Genomic DNA, 12,057 nt, shown 5'->3' on the forward strand with positions numbered 1-12,057 from the left:
ACCCCTCTGATATTATGATAATGGTTTTAAAGGAAAAGCTGGATTGGGGATGAGCCATGCCAGCACGCAGGATACTTGGTGTTCATGGCAGTTCAGGGGCCGTGCTAATCTTTAAGTCCCTGAAAAGTATATTGTTAATACGACATGACAGATAAATTATATCTCGAACCCCAAGAAATGCCTAGAGGGAAATAAAAAAATGCTGTTAGCAGACAGACCTTTTATGATTTTCCCAGGATACATTGACTACGTTTCTAGCAACCCTGCTCTCAGCCTCTCTGAATCACACACGGAAAATTACCAGAAATAGTTGCTGACAAATACTTCATTTAAATGTTACAGATAAAAGTGGGGAGGCTGAGAGCCAGTCAAGGTAGAAAAATAACATTTGTGGCCATTGCTGCCTTACCCCCAAATGGGAAAAGACCTTCATTGTGGTTTTTATTCCTTGTTTTTCTGCCAGGGGACTAGAAGACATATGTCACTTTTCCACCTTAACGGGACATTTTCTAGTTTGTTTGGATTTATGTCACATGCCTAATGAGGTTTAAATGGAATTTTTGTATGTGAATAATATGGAGTATTAATGCAAAAACTTCCCTTTGCTGGGCTGCTGGCGGGATTTGCATAAGGGTTTTTAAATATGAAAGAGGAATCTTGAAGTCCTTATAAATCATCAAGTATGAGCTATGCCCGACCAACAGAGGGAACTGATCAGATTATTTAAGTAACCATAGTTTCTGCAAAAAGGTCACATCTTTAGATTTATGATTATTGCTTGTATTAGGAGAACAGCAGAGGCCTTGCCCCTAATGTGAGATGAGTTTGGGGGGGGGGTGGGAATGGAGAACTGGTAGACTGGGAGGATTTTCGTATCCTGCATGGAACAATAGGGTCCCTAGCATTATCTGGCCACTTCGTACACAGGAAATGGATGCCCCACACTCGTGTTTTATGCTATGCTATTGTAGATGAGTTTTAGGAAGAATACCCAAGTGAGCAGGAGTATACATATGCTCCAAACTTGGTTGTGGCGGGGTTGGAGCTTTTCTTGTCTTTTGAATAACTCTTGTGTGTCTATTTCTGTACACACGAGAGCATGGCGGTCATCCAGTACTGGTGCAGCAGCTCAGGGACGCGCTCCACTTCCTTCCCCCACTTCCTGCCACCAGCTGGGCTTGGAGGATCTCACCTCACAGTTGTCCCTGCCCCCTGGAGGGAATGGGGGAGCGGTGACCTTCTCTCTAGGATTAGAGGCCTTTGCTAGCACAGGTCTCCCTTTGCTTTTGCCCTCCTCTTCCTTCTGTGCCATCACAGCCAGTGTGGAGTGTCCCAGCTGACCACAAGAATGGCAAGAGGAGGCCTCAGACAGGCTTCAAAAGAGACTCTTGGTAGCCGAGTCTTCAGTCTGCGGCTACAGCTTAATTAAGGGGATGAAAAGCAAGGTATAGGGTGGCTGGAGGCAGCTTGCTGGAAGTCTGTGCCTGCCCAAAGCTCTTAGGAAAATTACACTGATTTCAATCTTGATCACAGGCAGAGACCCCGGTACAGAGCAGTATTAAGTCACTATTTCCCTGGCAAAACAGCCAAGTTAAAAGGAAGGTCCATCCTTCCCCTTCAGGGGTCACCATGAACAGCCCTAGTGGGCTGTGCCTGGTTGCCTTGAGTCTGTAGGTTTTAGGGAGCTATAGAGAATGGTGGAGTCCAAGGCCTGCCAGATAGATTAGCTGCCTGGTCCCCGGGTGCTGGGAGAGATGGGGCTGAACCAGGGTTTGTAAGAGTTGTGTCAAGGCCAAGGGAAAGCCAGATACCTCGAGACTTGATTTAAACATTGGATACTTTTTCTATCACACCTTTTTACATCAATTTTAAGTTTTTGGCTTTTGTATACATTTTACAGCACCTTTCCACACTACCCTAATCCTAACCTTGAATCTAACACAGTTCCTTAGATTTTAGGATGAAAAAATTGAGATACAGAGCACAAAAGGATTTGCTCAGTGTGACACAGATAATCAATACAAATATATGATCTCTGATGTATTATTATATATAATAGAACCATATCTAATAATTTATTAAAATCTATCATAATTATATATTGTGATTATATATCATAATTATATGATAGGGTCATACATTTATTATATAATGTATTTTTATGATTTATATTTATAAATACATATTATTTATTATATAACATATAATAAGGATATATACTAATTATCACATGTAATAGTAACATGTTAATATTGTATACAAGTGATCTTGATGGGGTTATATTCTTCTGACTTCATCCTATTGCATCTTTACTTGAATTTCACTTTTTTTAAGATGAAAGGGAAAAAATGACCAGGGTTTGGACACAATTTCTCTGTCATCAGATTTAAGGCCTATAGATAGTCAGTGTGGAGCAGGAACAAGGAAGAACAGCAGAGGTGGAGCAGGAGGAAAGAAGAGCCCGGGAGGCGGGAGCTGATCTTTGCCGAGTGGTCCCAGCAGATCTGAATTCTCTACAGCTACAGGTTATCACTTCTCTTCAAAGTTAGGGCAGGCAGAATCTAAATGCTGCCTCTTCAGATTTATCACTATTTTAATTTAACTCCTAGTGCTCAGAGGAACACTTTTATTTAACTTTGATAGAGTATAGAAATGGGGAGGGGGGAGATACACCTAGAGAAAATATGTCAATGGAAATTCATATTTGAGAAATGTCCAGACATTACATGTCTTTCATTTTAATTTATTTCTTAAGCATTGAATGGAATTTTAGGCCCACATGAGAAGCAAAATAAGATTAGTCTCCTGAACAATAGGTAACCAGGTTTTAAAAAAAAGACAGCAAAATTTGCAGAGATAAAAGTTTAATTATGTCCTAGTTGCTCGCTGAGATCTGAAACTCAATGTAGTTATTTCAATATAATTCTTGGTGGGCTATCAAATGACTTAAGGGATCTTTGTACCCCTTCTGTTAAAATATCACCACCATAAAATAATTAACAATAATGGAGTTGACATTAGATTAATGTAGCTAACCTCAGGTTAGTAGTGGAATTGCTTTTTGAATGAAACAGGGGAAAAAAAATTAAGAGCAGACCTCTGTGCGAGAGAAATGGAGGGAACGTGCCTGGAACTCTGAAAATGGTGTGTTCTTTGTCTCAGTGTGGAAGAGAAGTCTGCAGAGCTTGCTTAAGATTTTCTTTTAGAAGGGATTCATAAAAAATAATCTCGCATGGCAAAATGCTCTGTGGCTGATCACTTTCATCTCTTCATATTTATTTTCTATGTTTTAAATCAGACTTAAAGGGTTTAATGTATCACATTGCCAAAGCTGAATGACATAATTTCCTCTTCTTCAGAGGTGGTGGGTAAGGCAGAAGTCATGTGGCATTCAGATAGACAGGAGCTCTCTGACTCAGCTTTAGCATGTCCAGGTCTGCCGTTTAGAAAGTAGTAACCACAATTTAACTATCTTACAAATTTTATTTTTTGGATACAGAGTGAATTCCCAAGTTCCCTCTCTTTTCTAAAATAAATTTATTTACTTATGTATTTATGCAAACTTTGAAGTGTTAAGGCCTGAGTGGGAATACTGAGGGATTCCATTAAGAGCCAAAATGTTCCTGTCCTTCTAGGCTCACAGCTGGATGGCATGATCTTTTTCTTTAAAAAGGTGTGCGTGTGTGTGTGTGTGTGTGTGTTGTCATTTCTGTACTATTATTTTTATATGTGTCTCTCAAAGTGCACCTTGGAATGCCCTGGAGACCATTCGTGACAGTTGTCACCATGCATTGTGTCACACACACACAGAATCTCTTTCATGTGCAGACAATCAGGTTTCTTATACTGTTTTCATTTGTGGGTTTCTGTCTTGCTCATAACTATATTCTTGTTCAAATGTATTGGAACTTCCCTATGGCCTAAAAAAAAGTACGAGACATCTCATCTTTTCCCTTTGAAAAGATGGGTTTGATTGTTCAAGTCACAACGATTCCCAGGGGCGCCGGGCACCAGGCACCAGGCCCCAGGGACAGTGGAGGGACTGGGTATGTAAGAACTTGAATGCGGTAGATTGGAAGCCAGCTATAAATGGAAAGGTGTAATATGAAATCCCGACCAAACAGCTTTCAGAATTTAACCTCCCACTGAGCCGTTCTGATATGTGGAGGATGAATTGTATAGACTGTTTTAGGGGAAAACTGTCTCTCTAATAACTACTTCAGAACCTTTCCCCTTTGACTGCTACAAAGTCTTTGTTGTTAAAAACAGAAAGAAACCTACAGTGGGGAAATATAAAATAAAGAATAAAAGGTGTTCTCTTAAGCTGTTGGCTAATCGCAGTAGGGGCTATTATAGCTATCCATCTGTCTCTCTAGTATTAGCCATAAAAATTTTAAGATCTTTTTTTTCTATATAGTAGAATAAAAAAATTAAACTTCAAATTTATCTTTCTTGGAAGCAGAATGCTTTTCTCATATGACCCTTTCATCTGATCTCTGTGTTATTTAGATGCATTTTATAACTAGGTATTTATTCTGCTCTTTAAAAAAATCTTAATTTTGAAAAAAAAAGAACCAGTTCTATTGGTGTCTAAGTTCTCTGTGTTCTTGAGTTTAAAATTCCTTTGTGTCTTGGATGTATTATGTTTCTCCTGTTGACCTCTTACAACCTGTCTGTCTCTGCTAGTGGTTCTGAGTCACATCATAATGGTTCAAAGCCTGTGTGTTCTGGCCCCAGACATGACAACTCATTAGGCTGAGGATAGGCCTGTGAGTCTGATTTTAATTTAACATCCTAGGTGATGTTAGGCAATCTCTGGACTACATGTTGAGAGATACTGCCTTTCATGAAGGGAACAGCCTTTAAATAAAGGAAGCTTGGAAACATAGCTAGTCTATTGCCTATTTATTTATGTATGTATTTATTTATCTATTTATCAAGTCCTAGTGCTTGAACTCAGGGCCTTATGTTCTTGGCTTGGCTTTCTCTCTCAAGGCTGGCACTTTACCACTTGAGCAACACCTCCACTTCTTTATATTTTTTTGCTGGTAAACGGAGGTAAGAACCTCTTAGATTGATCTATCTGGACTGTCTTCAGATCTTAGATCCTCAGATCTCAGCTTTCTGAGTAACTAGGATTAAAGGCATGTGTACATTGAACCTATTACCTATTTTAAGAATGATCTGAGCTAACTTATTGTTGCAACATGTGCATTGTGCATTGTGTACAGATTCTTGTTCTCTCTCTGTTTCTAGTATTCAAGTACATGTGCAATACAGACACCCTGAAATCTCATCCTTATTTCTAATCGTATTGGAAGAGGGTTTTTTTTCTCTGTGTCTCAGTGTTCCCTATTCTAAGACAAACCCCAAAAGTCTCAATATTGGCTTAACAATTTAAAAATATGAAGCTTAATGTTAAAAAAAAAGCATTGAGCACTGAATTGAATCTTCATATTGATCAGCCCTTGACTAATTTTGGCTCCAACCTTTCTTTATTTGAGAGATCTGTCACAGAATTGTCATGTCCCAGCCTTGCTTTTTTGTCAAACTTGCTTTGAAAATATTTTAAGGACATGAACACCGCTATGGTGAATTTAGACTGTATGCATATGTAATATCCTAAGCCACCAGCCAGGATGAATTTAAATCCCACTGGCCATGATGCTGAGGTAATCAGTTTTGCACAATGCTAACTAGCATGAAGAGGAAAATAAGTGTCATTTCCCTTCAGCGTGTGCCACTGGACTCTGCTCTTGAGTGATATCTGAGAACTTCAGATAATTTATGACATAAAGGTGCCATTTCCAACCATGCAGGAGCATTGTCTAGATCCTTGCCATTCTTACCTATGAGAGCTAATTATTTCCAGGTCTATCTTGAAGCACTGATTTGAACAGCCCCAGATGGTTGTGATGGACTGATGGGGAACACATCTTCAGCTTGTGAAATTTAAGAGCAACTGGAACAACTGTCATGTTCTACCCTCCCACACATGCTGTGACTTAGAAGACTTTGAAAAATGGGGACTTTCTGAAGTGACTTTCTAAGATAAAAGCCCTCACTGGGCTCTGGTGGCTCACGCCTGTAATCCTAGCTACCCAGGAGGCTGAGATCTAAGGATTACAGTTCAAAACCATCCTGGGCAGAAAAGTCTGTGAGACTCTTATCTCCAATTAACCAGCAAGACACTGGAAGTAGAACTGTGTGTCAAGCTAAGGGACAACACCCAGGCCCTGAGTTCAAGCCCCAGACTGAACTTGAATGTTGAGGCATAACAGGACTGAATAAACTGATAGAAGTGCTCCAGGAGTAATTGGGAAAGAGATGAGGAAGGGGAGGCCTCCGAGGTGTTTAAGGGAAGTGTTGGGTTGTGATTAGCTCCCCAGTAGTCTTGGCCCTGTGGTTGCGAACTTCCCTTGGTAATGATGAAATTTGGGATATTTCTCTAGAGTTTGAGCAGTTTATGTACATGTTATCCATAAATATTTCATATTTTATTATGACAGGAAAATACATTTGCCAGAATAAAGGAACGCGAGCTGATAGATCAACCATGATATCTTAATGAGTTGTCCCTCGTTCCTGGAACAGGTTACTGAGCCTCCATTGCTTTCTTGGGAAGCTTCATTCTGTGAGGTTGCTCAGAAATCCAGGCACCTTCTGACGTTTTTGCCACCATCTTAAGTATGTGGTCCTCCTCCCTGAATGCAGAAGGAATACAGCTGGGGTAAGCAGTTTACAAATCTAGGGATATACCAGCTTGGTCTAGTAGGCCCTCCCATTTTACTGGTAGAAACCATCATGGAGGCTCAGCCTTTGTTCAGGGGAGGCTGAGAACTGTGATTTTCCTGTGAGTTATTCAGAATTGGTGAGATCAGTAAATCGACCCCACCTCTGCTGAGCAGTTAGGTAACCGTATCCAGATTCCTCTACAAAGTGTGGCTGCATTTTAAAAGGAAACAAAATTCTCTAGCTTAAGACGAGGAGTTTACATTCTTCTTTGGTAAAAATGTTCTTTGGGGTTGTTAAACTTGAGTTCCAGTTCATGTCTTCCCACTCGCTCCTTTGTGATGTCGGATAAGTCTGTAAAATGGAAACAAAAAACCGTAGGTATGCAGTTCACAGGATCTGCACAAGAACCAGTTGAGTGAATGCTCAGAAACTGCTTATGTGTACTCAATGTATATTAGCAATTATTATGAGTATTAAAATGTTTATTTCCCCAGTGATCCTAGAGAAAAGAGATTTATAAAGTGTTTTTCCAAACGGATTCCATAGCCAGGCCACGGGTGGGATGCAGTAGATGTTCCCCTTGGGAAAGGTGAAACCCTATGTGTGCTTATTCCACGCTTCCTTCTGCCTGCAGGCAGACAATGCATAAGTGCTGAGCTGTTGCAGAGACTCACTGAGACAAGGGGTCCAGCACTTTACAAAATAACTGAGTTTAATCTGGACCATCCAGGAGCAAGACTTGAAATCCTCTTACTGTGAAAAATGAACGAAAGCACACTTGCCTTTTGAGGCACGAAAATAAAAAAGAAACCTTTAAAAATCCGTGTGGCACAGTGTCCCAGAAATCAATTATGTAATTTTGTACAATCATATCAGGTAGAGTATCAACCCATTACTGAAACCCAGAGCTTTCAAACCTAATGGAGACTATTTGACTTTCCTAGGCAAGCTGCCAAAGGCCCATTTCCAATTGCCAACATGACAATTATTGACATAGACATGCACAGGCAGGGAAGGTTTTTCAAGGAAATAATGTCAATAATTTTCTACTGTGTTTTAAGCTAAAAATCAGTAGAAGGTGAGTGACTAGAATCCTTATGGAATCCATATGTACAAATCCCTTAAGTCTTAGGGGGAAAAAATCTTTACTGTGCAGAATAGTGTTGGGCGCTCTGTGAAATCCAATTAGTTTGGGAATGGAGAGGTGAGCTATATGTGCTGGAAGTCGTCAGAATTCGACTAATCTGCTGTCCCAAGGTACTGCAGGTTGCTCCCCCGATGGGTCTCCTTGCTCTGTCCACTCTGCAAATCATAGTGAGGCTGATCTCAACAATTCTCATTTTTACCAAATTCCCTCACCGTGAAGCCCACCCGCAAGGGCTGCTGTCCGGCCCGGGCTCAGCTGCCATGCTGGTGTTTGGTCTGTTGTTTCTTTATCCAGCCTTGCTTTCCCTACTCCTAATGAAATTCTCTCGGATGAAATGCCTCATCCTGTTCTTGTGCCAACCCCTCATCCTGAAATATTCTCTGTTCAATTTGACAGCCTAATTTGGCTTGTTCTTTGAGATCGGTGCTTGAATTTAGTTGCTAGATAGAAATCATGCTGGCTCTTGTTTACTGAGGGTCCAGTAGAGGCCTAACTGTAATTAAGGTGACCTGTATGCTGTATGCTATATGCTTTTTGGTACATCCCTGTCTGATAGGTGCATCAACAAACTAGTGTCTGTCACGGACAGGAAGTTGTTGTCTGTCCACAGATTAAATGTGTTTCTTAGTATTCAATTAAATGACTTGCTTTGTCTTTACAGAAAAGCATCATGGCTTGTATGGGAGGCAGTACTCTTTTCACTTTATAGGTGAGGAAACAGATATTCACAGGAGTTGAGTTTGCTGCATACATTTCATTCAAGCAGAGTTCCAGACACAGGCCTCTCTGACTCGAGGCTCCTGCATGTGACCCCACACGAGTCTCTGGGACCCCCTCAGGGATGGGATGAGAGATGCATCAAGACTAAAGGCCTGAGAATGTTTCCATTTCCCCAATCCTGTGATTCTATTATTTGATACAAAGGAGAGTGGCAAAAATACACAGAGAAGAAACAAAGGGAATTTATGACTTACTTTGGGGCTTACTGAGGGTCTTTTATACAACAAACTTTCATTGCTCACCGTTTTGGTGACCAGAAAGACCAAGATCAAGGTGTCAGCAGATCTGGTGTTTGTCGAAGGACCTTTCCTAGTTATAGATGACTGTCTTTCATTGTAACACAGCCAAGTATAGAGAAGAAAAATATCTCCTATCTCTTCTTCTAAGGACATTAATTCCGTCATGAGCATTCCACCCTCATGGCCTAATTATTTCCTAATGGCCTCATCTCCAGATCTCACCCATGGGGATTGGGATTGTAACATGTGTATTTTGTGGAGGACATAGACAATCTGTTCATCAATAAGAAATAACTACAGAAAATAGGAAGTGGGGTTGGTGAACTGAAGTTTGAGGCTTGGATTCATCATTTGCCAACAGACTGGTGTAATGAACCGGTACAGTGGACTGGTTGCTCCAGTGCTCTGCACCCAGCTTCCACATTCATATTCTGAAAAGCAATCCATGCCTCAGACACTCGTGGTGAGAACTCTGTGATTGTGTATGTGCATATATCTGCACGTGCGTAAATGCACACACACACATACTGCCAGGTGTGGTGCAAGTCTATGGGTGGTATATGCTTTTGACTGACAACACTCTAGCTCTCCACAGTGTGGGAGCAATTGTCCGTGCAGCTGTTTTGGAAAAGAGCAGGCTTTCTTTTCGTGTGGGGTTGACAATCACCATTGTCTATTGGGGCGCTTAGAAAGTAGTTCATGGCATTATGTCCTCATCTGCAAAGTAATGCACTTCAAAACTGGTTTCTAACTTATGATTCCAAGATGTGTAAAGGACTAGCCTCTTGAAGGCAGAAGTTTTGATTTTTATTTATCTTTATACTTTCCGTTACCTCTTACACACAGGTGCTGGTGAATCCTGTACAAATGGCAAATGAGATGGCTTCAGGAATTGAATTCTCTCGTCCTCAAGAGAGTTAAGGAAAACCTCACACAGCACCAGGGGATGCAAAAACCTTAATTCTCTGAGTGCTGAGCTATCTGAGTCATGCTGTTTCAAAGATTCAGGCTTGTGGCCTAAACGTATAACACTCTTTCCATTAAGAAATTGCTGTCTCCGGTGAGCCTGACTTTGGAAGCAATGCAGACAACATGAACACCAACCGAGTGACTGCATCTGCTCCTCAGGTGACTGCAGCCAGGTTAGGGCATGGGAACAAAAGCCTAGCCCGGCCCAGCCCAACAGGAGGAACAAAATACAGAGAAGACGTATGGCCTGGTACAGACTGGGCCGAGCCTTCTTCTGTATCTCCCAGTACATGTCTCCATCCCTCTAATGCAAGATTCAGTGACCGGGTCTGCTATATAGCGATCTGCGAGTCATTATCCACAGAAGCATGAGGCACTGCATTCCTGTGTGGAATACGGTCTCTGTGTGCATTCCATGGTTCTCAGTCTGCTAGACACTCACCCTGGCCTTCCTGAAAGGCAAAAATGGGTTGGGGTGTGACTGTTTGAGCCTCAGTGAGGGTTGGAGGCTCTTGTGTTGTTCTGTTTGTTTTCTGGCTCCAGCAGGGGCGGGGGTGCAGGGTGGTGGAGTGTGGAGATGGATGTGCTGGGTGTCGTGGTTTGGAGGTGGGGGAGTGAGGGAGACAAAATGTAGCATTCATTCTAGGCCATTGTTTTTATGTTTTCTTTAAAACACACTTTTCTTTGGGGCTTGAACTCAGGGCCTCAGCTATGTTCCCGAGCTTTGTGGTTTAAGGTTATCATATTACCACTCGAGCCAACACTCCACATCCAGCAAAATTACCAAAATGTCAGTGGAGATGAATCATGGACTTTTCTGCTTGAGGTGGCTTTGAACTGCAGTCTTCCAATCTCAGCATCCTGGGTAGCAGGGATTACAGGTGTGAGTTACTGGCACCTAGCTTTTTAAAGCACATTTTCAAGGCTCTCTGAGTGTGTGTGTGTGTGTGTGTGTGTGTGTGTGTGTGTGTGTGTGTGTATCGAGGTTTTTCCTTCTCTCCCCATGAGTGCCTGGTTGTTCCTGTTTCCTCGGTGCAGGTTGCTGGGCCTGCATAAAGTGTGGTCTTCTTCAGGGAGCCTTGGAATGCAGTATGTTTCCATCTCAATGAAGGTCTAGAGTCCTCAATTTCCCCAAAACCTGGGCTTTGTACTTGTTTTAAGAAAAAAAATGTATATATTTAATTTATGTATATTTATGCATCTATTTAATTTTTAAGGGAATCTTTTGGGGAAAGCCTATCTTCACCGTGTTGACTTGTATTCACTTCCTAAGCCTCGTATTTCTTTCCAGCTTCATCAAAGCCGTAATCCCCTTATTCACAATCTTTCCAGCACTTTATCTTTTCCAGTCCTTTTGCCTTTGTTGAAGTTTTCTGCCTCACAGAGACAGGGTCAAGCCTGCGCAGGTGGCAGAAATAAAATAGGGGAGGAGACCTGGCTGTAACTTTCATGCTCACGATCTGAGACATGGAGAACACATTTTCTTTTTTAAGTAAGAGATCTACTGTGGGACTGCCCTGACCTCTTAAGACACATCTGAAAAAAAAATTTTTTTTTAAACAGAAAATGTTAAGGAAGAAGCATTTGTTGATATAGGTATATTTTAACAAGGTTTTTGGAGAGGTAGCGGGGAGTTGATCAGGTTCTATTCTATGCATGCAGCAGCTGGGTAAAGCCAAGCTAAAGATTTAAGGCAATTTTGACACCTGAAAAGCAGAACTCTACAGCTTTTAAACCCAAAGAGGATTCAGCCAGCTCACTTAGTACTTGCCACCTCTTCAAAAGGACAATGGCTCTTTGAAAGCAATCTTTGGGCTTGGCTGCGGAGTGAAGTACACGCTTTCAGTATACAATCAGGCAGGAAAGGGACCTGGGTGCACGCAGAGGCTGTGAGTTCAAATTCCCATCTCTTTGTGTCCTTCTCCTCCCACTCACACAGGGCAGTGCACCGTGTGCACTTCTGCGTTTAGATGAGGGTCCTTGTGTGGAGTCCCGGGGACCTCAGGTCCTTTGGCTGAAGACTGCCTCCTCTCTCCTTGCTGATGTTATTTTTGAATCTGACAGCTCCCGGGGTTCTGTTAGATGGTGTGCTCAGAAATGCCGTGACTCTTCGTAGCCCCTGTGAGATAAAATAATGAACAAGCAATTAAATCTCATGCCTGAAGGCCTGTGTTGATTGCTTATAGG

This window comes from Dipodomys spectabilis, unplaced genomic scaffold, assembly GCF_019054845.1.
Source record: "Dipodomys spectabilis isolate Male_0828 unplaced genomic scaffold, ASM1905484v1 ptg000302l, whole genome shotgun sequence".
NCBI lineage: Eukaryota > Metazoa > Chordata > Mammalia > Rodentia > Heteromyidae > Dipodomys > Dipodomys spectabilis.